The sequence below is a fragment of the Anguilla anguilla genome, chromosome 11 (genome assembly GCF_013347855.1).
Source record: "Anguilla anguilla isolate fAngAng1 chromosome 11, fAngAng1.pri, whole genome shotgun sequence".
Taxonomy (NCBI): domain Eukaryota; kingdom Metazoa; phylum Chordata; class Actinopteri; order Anguilliformes; family Anguillidae; genus Anguilla; species Anguilla anguilla.
In genome coordinates this window covers 1,391,219-1,398,718 of record NC_049211.1, presented here as the reverse complement: position 1 = coordinate 1,398,718, position 7,500 = coordinate 1,391,219, and the positions used below count along the sequence as shown (strand labels likewise).

Below are 7,500 nucleotides of genomic sequence, written 5' to 3'. Positions count from 1 at the left end.
TGTGTGCTCATGCGTGTGTGTGTGTGGGTGTGTGTGAGTGTGAGTGTGCCTGTGTGTACATGTACGCATTTGTGTGTGTGGGTGGGTGCGTGTGTCCGTGTGCCTGTGGGTGCGTGTGTGTGTGTGTGTGCATGTGTGTGTGTATGTGTGCATGTGAGAGTGTGTGTGTGTATGTGTGCATGTGAGAGTGTGTGTGAGCATGTGCATGTGTGTGTGTATGTGTGCATGTGAGAGTGTGTGTGAGCATGTGCATGTGTGTGTGTATGTGTGCATGTGAGAGTGTGTGTGAGCGTGTGCATGTGTGTACGTGTGTGGGGGTGCATGTGCATGTTTGTGTGTATGTGTGCATGTGAGAGTGTGTGTGAGCGTGTGCATGTGTGTGTGTGTGGGGGTGCATGTGCATGTGTGTGAGCGTGTGCATGTGAGAGTGTGTGTGAGCGTGTGCATGTGTGTGTGTGGGTGTGTGTGTGTTCGTGTAAGAGTGGGAGTATGTGAGTGCGTGTGTATGTGTGTGTGTATGTGTGCATGTGAGAGTGTGTGTGAGCGTGTGCGTGTGTGTGTGTGAGCGTGTGCATGTGTGTGTGTGGGGGTGCATGTGCATGTGTGTGTGCAGGAGTGTGCGCTGTTACCCCCATATTGTCTTAGGGTTGTGTATCATGTATATTCATGTTTATGTCCCGCTCACTTACAGGGGCTTCCTGGCTTATTGCCCTAAAGTGAAGTGCTGGCTAGGGCAGAGTATATAGAATTATAAGGGAACTGGGCTTGAGGTTGCAGGTTCAAATCCTACCCATAATCCAAGTGTCACTGTACCCATGAGAAGTTTACTAGACCTGTATTAATTTCCAGCTGGCATTAACACTTCACTTGCTAACTGTAAACCATGTGAAGTGGACCGAATAGCATTCTTTATTAAGCAAAAAAATAAAAAACAACCCTTCCTGCCAGAATTTATGGACTCCATAAAGATACAAAATTATTTTAATGTCAATTTCAATAACTGACAAATAAAAAGTGATTGAGCTTATGTTGTTAAATTTGTTGAGGGCCCCTGTCAGTCAGGGCCTTGGAATCCTCCTAACTTTCCCCTCTCATTTTTTATTTAGCCTTTATTTACCCAGGGTAGGTTCACTGTGTGAGGGGGAGGAGGCAGCCTGTGCGCTATGAGGGGGAGGAGGCAGCCTGTGCGCTGTGTGAGGGGGAGGAGGCAGCCTGTGCGCTATGAGGGGGAGGAGGCAGCCTGTGCGCTATGAGGGGAGGAGGCAGCCTGTGCGCTATGAGGGGGAGGAGGCAGCCTGTGCGCTATGAGGCGGAGGAGGCAGCCTGTGCGCTATGAGGGGGAGGAGGCAGCCTGTGTGCTATGAGGGGGAGGAGGCAGCCTGTGCGCTATGAGGGGGAGGAGGCAGCCTGTGTGCTATGAGGGGGAGGAGGCAGCCTGTGCGCTGTGTGAGGGGGAGGAGGCAGCCTGTGCGCTGTGTGAGGGGGAGGAGGCAGCCTGTGCGCTGTATGAGGGGGAGGAGGCAGCCTGTGCGCTGTGTGAGGGGGAGGAGGCAGCCTGTGCGCTGTATGAGGGGGAGGAGGCAGCCTGTGCGCTATGAGGGGGAGGAGGCAGCCTGTGCGCTATGAGGCTACAGCAGCACTCGAGCGGCGTTAAGCGGGCAGACTGACCTCCATTAACTGGTTTTTCTCATTCCGCCCTGAGACTTATTCAGAAACAGAAATTCGGTTCTGCGACAGTGGGCTTCGAAACGAGGGGCGTCTGGACCAATCAGCACAGAGCGGAGTGTCATCTGCACCAATCGTAATGATGTGACGGGCTGTCTAAACCTGTCATGGCAGAGCGACACACTCCCCCCCCCGCGCTCCCTCACGCTGATGTAACAGACACCTCTCTCACAGGCCTGACGGTGATCTGTTCCACACGGCAGAACCCGCGTACCGAACTATCAGAGAGTATCAGGGTACACCCCTGAGCCAGATGAAAGTCACGCTTCACTGTACAGGTGGATGGGATGGGATGGGGTGGGGTGGGGTGGGGTGGGGTGGGGCGGGGCAGGGCGGGGTGGGGTGGGATGGGGTGCGCCGTGTCTCCTTGCTTGTGTCCTTTGGCTAACAGCCTCCATGCTGCTAAAGGTAATCCAGCCATGGCGGCTTGCAGGAGGAGCAGCTATTTCGGCACAGTGTTCTATCATGGATGGGATTTGACATAAAGGTGCATTGTGAGGACTGGGTGTGTGGTACCTGCACAGGTGCAGGTCACATCATCTCAGCCTGCAGTCACAGGACAGAAGGGAACTGCATCTCCAGGTGTAACAGCACACATTCTTTCACACACACGCACGCGTACACACACGCATACTCACACACACACACACACACACACACACGCATACTCACACACACACACACACACATGCACATACGCACACTCACACACACACTCTCACACACACACACACACACACACATAGAAGAGGAGATGAGGAGAATTAGGGAGGTGGGGAAGAGCTAACCCCAATGTGCAGGAGGCTGGGGAACATGCATCTGAATCTCAGAAACTTTATTTTAAAAAATGCTGCTGGAAATGTGCTTGAGATGCCAGTATGTGTGCTGGGGATGGGGACGGGGACGGGGGGGGATGGGGACGGGGACGGGGACGGGGACGGGGACGGGGACGGGGGTGGGGACAGGGACGGGGGTGGGGGAGGGACAGGGACGGGGGTGGGTGTGACCGGCTGCTTTTAGACACTCACAGGCGATCCCTGGTGTGGCTCTATCACTTTCTTCTGTGCAGAATGAATTCCATTAATGGGATTCTTGTTAATTCTGGATTCAGTTTCCTGTGCTAATTGGCTAAATGGGGTGGGGGGGGGGGGTTAGTGTACACACCGGGGGGTGAGCGGGCCGGTCTGTGCCTTCCTCCCCTCTCTCCTTCTCAACACCGTGTCAGAGCGCGTGTTTGTGTCAGAGAAACGGCAGGAATGAAGGATCCCTGCTGTTCTCTCACACTTGGTCGCTAATAGGCGAGCGGAACGTTGCTGAATTTCACCGCGCTGTGGCTGTGAAGAACGCTGAACCGAGCGGGGTCTTTAGCCTGGGAGCCGCGGGGCGCGGGGGGCGCGGGGGGGCGCGGGGTGGGGCAGGGGGGTGCAGGGGGGCACGGGGCGCAGGGGGGCGTGGGGTGCAGGGGGCGCAGGGGGGTCTTTAGCCTGGGAGACGAGGGGCGCGGGGGGCGCAGGGGGGTGCAGGGGGGCGCGGGGGGCGCAGGGGGGTGCAGGGGGGCGCGGGGGGCGCAGGGGGGTGCAGGGGGGCACGGGGCGCAGGGGGGTCTTTAGCCTGGGAGCCGAGGGGCGCGGGGCGCAGGGGGGTGCAGGGGGGCACGGGGCGCATGGGGCTCTTTAGCCTGGGAGTTTCCTGTCCCGAGCCGCGGGGTGCACGCCCAGGATTCGCTCTGTCAGGTCCCGGGCCTGTGAGCTGGGAGCACCGGCGCGGAAAGCGGAAAGCGGGAAGCAGGAAGCGGGAAGCATTCCAGTCCTGGCACTGCAAGGGCAGGAGAGAGAGAGAGAAAGAGAGAGGGGGAGAGACAGAGAAAGAGGGAGAGAGAGAGACTGAGAGAGTCAGAAAGAGACAGACTGAGAGAGTCAGAGAGAGAGAGAGAGAGGGAGGGAGAGGGAGAGAGAAACAGAGAGAGACAGAGAGAGAGACTCGGTGGTCGTTAGGAGCTGTAGTGCTTATTTTTGGAGGTGCCTGTCACACCCCAGAAAGGGTTTGCCGTGTAGACAGGCCTGGAAAAGTTTGTCTTTGTGACAGCAGCCGTGCGTCTCTCCTCCCTGCTCCTTTTCCTGGGGGGGGGGGGCGCAGGCGGACACCCCCCTCCTTTATAAATATACACTTTGCTGTAATATGCTTCCATCACAGGGGTGTCACTCACCTCCCCCGACTGCCACTCAGTCACAAATAACCCGTCCCCCCGTCCCCCCCGTCCCCCTCTGCCTCCGCCCCCTCACCTGCCCCTGTCTTAAACTTCCATCAGTTTAAAAAAAACCACCTGATCCTTCAAACTCCCACCCTCAATCCAGCACAGTGCTTGTTAGTCTGAATGATTGCATTTTAAAAGCAAGAATCAGACTTACTGTATGTTCATAAGGAATAGGAGAGAATGTGGTACTGACTGACTTGCAGTGTAACCAGCACAGGTACTTACCTGCAGGATAGCATAACCTGTACACTCAGCCACTTACCTGCAGGATAGTGTAACCTGTACTCTCTAACGTGCAGGATAGTGTAACCTGTACTCATTTACGTGCAGGATAATCCCTCTCCCCAATACCTGTACCTATAAAGTACAATCAAAATGACAGATGCCTCTGTGATGGTGGGTTGCCTTTTCATCACTTTCATCCCCCCCCCCTTTCATTCGAATGCTCTTGCAATGTGAAATCTCTTTTCTCCTCTTGTCCATGAGGAATCACCCTTTTCTCCCTGGTTGCCTGAAAAGGTTTCCCCACTTTTTGAGCTCTCCCCCGTCTTGCTTGCTCCAGCGTAATACAAGCTGCCGTTTCACCTGCTCCACACACTCTTTCACTTTAATGTGCAGTAATGGTTATTTGACTCGGCTGCACTCCCACAAACAACACTAGAGAGTCAAAAAATGAACTGTGTGTGTGTGCGGGTGTGTGTGTGTGTGTGTGTTCGTGTGTGTGTGTGCATTTGTGTGTGCTTGTGTGTGCATCTGTGTGTGTGTGTGTGTGTGTGTTTGCGTGTATGTTGTGTGTCCTTGTGTGTGTGTGTGTGTGTCCATTTGTGTGTGCTTTTGTGTATGTGTGTGTGTGCTTGTGGGTGTGTGTGTGTGTGTGTGTGTGTGTGTGCTTGTGGGATTGTGTTTGTGTGTGAGGTTCAGTGCATGTGTGTATGTGTGCGAATGAGTATGTGTCATTATGCTCATGTAATGATTATGAATATGTAATTAACACACAATGGAGTTACAGTCAATGAATATATTTACTGTATACAGCACTCAATGGATAAATCTATAAAACATTTCTGCCATAACCTAAACAAAATACGCTGAAAAAGACTTACCACTGAATGTAGTTCTCGGTGTGTATGTAGAACGGCTTCTCAGCTCGGCCATGCTGAATGTGAAGGAACTTACATTACATTACAGGCATTTAGCAGACGCTCTTATCCAGAGCGACTTACCCAACTTTTACATAGCATTTTACATTGTTCCATTTATACAGCTGGATATATACTGAAGCAATGTCGGTTAAGTACCTTGCTCAAGGGTACAACGGCAGTGTCCTACCCGGGAATCGAACCTGCGACCTTTCGGTTACAAGCCCAGTTCCTTACCCGCAGTGCTACACTCCGTTCCTTACCCGCTGTGCTACAACTTCCCTGTTGTGAAGGAGTTGAGACCTGACCTTTGACCTCTGACCTCCAGACCCCATCGGCCACTGAACCATGAGCATCTCTGCAGGACAGCAGTGGGGGTTCTGCTCAGGAAAACCCGCTATACGCCCTGCCTTTCGCTCGCTCAGCTCCAGAAAACGAAACAGTAAACAGAAAACTTTCGCTAAATTAAGTTTAAGGTTATTAAAGTTTTGCTTCCTGAGGACGCCCATATTGGCTTTCAAAGTAATAATATTTCTGTCTGTCTTTCTCCCTTTTTTTAATGTTTATCTCTCTGCATTATGCGTATATAAATAAGACTTCTGACGCCTTGAATCACCTCATCCGTATACTCATCTCTAAGTCCTTAGGCCTCTGGCTCTAAACTTAAAAAAGGGTTGGTGTGTGTGTGTGTGTGTGTGTGTGTGGGTGTGTGGTGTGTGTGTGTGTGTGTTGGGGGGGGGGGGGGGGGGGGGGGGGGGGGTGTGTGTGAGTGTGTGTGAGTGTGTGTGTGTGTGGGGGGGGGGGGGTTGTTGAGTTACAGAAATTATGATCCAAGGATAAAAATGTTTTGTTATTAATTTGTTCAGGATGTTTTCTGAAAAGCTGTGATTGTAACGTTTCTCACAGCAGAACCATTTCAACATCCCCCGTCCCCGTCCCCCCCCCCCTCCCCCGTCCCCCCCGCCCTCCCTCCCCGAGGGTGCTGTAGAGCAGCGTTTGGAAATAATTACGCTTTCCTATCGATTTGCAGCACTTACAGAGCCACACACACACATATATGCTGTGTGTAGAGGACGGGGAAGACTCCTCAGAGGAAAGCTATAAGGCTGGCAAATAGTTCTGGGCCAAACAAAACAGGCCATGTATTCATAACGTACAGTACCGACAGTGCGTTTGGACAACCATAATCATCTACTGCCATGGGGATTCTGATGCATTGTTAGAATAACAGTGATGATAATAATAAACTGGATTTATAAATCATCTCTCATACATGGAAATTCAGCTCAAAGTATTGCACAATATAGCACCGTAGAACAAAATAAAAGGTTGTGCCGTATATACAAAGCAAATACGAAGCATCGGATAAATAAAATTCCAGACAATTTAGTGAAATAGAGACAATATTAAAAAAGTAAGCCTAAACCAGGAGTGGACGCAGTAAGAATAAGACAGAAGTTTTAGGTATATGCTGGAGCAAAACTGTGATTTAAGCAGTTTTTTTAAAAACAAACCGGCCTCTTTAACATTTTTGGAAGAGTATTCCACAGTTTTAGTGAATAAAAGCAGCAGGGAGCTCTTTAACCTGTGGCACGTTGAGCAAACCGGCGGTGGAGAACCTTTCGGCTCGAGTCAAAACATAAAAAGATGGATAATCAGAAATGAAAGAAGGCGCTAAACTTTATGCTTTATACACAAGTAACATGACCTTAAAATCAATTCTTAAAGACAAGGGGAGCCAATGTAGACAGAACAGGACTGAAGTGCTCCCACCTTTTGGTTTTAGTTAACGTTGTGACTGCAGCATTCTGAATAATTTGTAAATTGAATAATGTTTTTTGCTTTAGAGGCAGACCAGTAAAGATTATTACGGTAGTCCTGGTGGTTTGACGTAAAAGCTTGTATCAGAACTTTCTGAATTTTGCTGTGATAAAAAGGATCTCACTTGGGCTAGATTTGATAAAGGAAACAAAGCAGCGTTGATCACTGTCCCTATGTGGGGTTTAAAGACAGGGGGGATAGTGATTCACAATGTTTTCTCCTCATGAGCATTGTGTGAGTTTTTCACCTTACTTTTTTTCCGCGCAAAAACACGTCCAATTATAAAGGGACAGGTCACCCAAACTGCATAATTCTGTGATAATTGTCTATGGGCATAAACTAGCCGTTCTGCTTCTGCTGCTACAATGCGACTAATAATGGATTTCAGGGTCCAATTACACTATTAGCTGCAGCATAGCAGGGGAAACAGGGCCAGTTTGTGGAAGCTACTACTCATGGATAAAAGTTACGATATTTATGCGATTTGGGTGAACCATCCCTTTAATTAATGTCATCTTTCCTTTGGTGCGTCGCCTGAATTTATTGCCGATGTTTTTAAAA

General features: G+C 50.7%; 1 protein-coding gene across 3 annotated transcripts in view; it reads left to right on the top strand.

The window, feature by feature from the left end:
* LOC118207511 (neurexophilin-4-like) overlaps positions 1-7,500 on the top strand; it is a 22,206-nt gene that overhangs the window by 12,783 nt on the left and 1,923 nt on the right. The gene's annotated exons all lie outside the window — the stretch shown is intronic.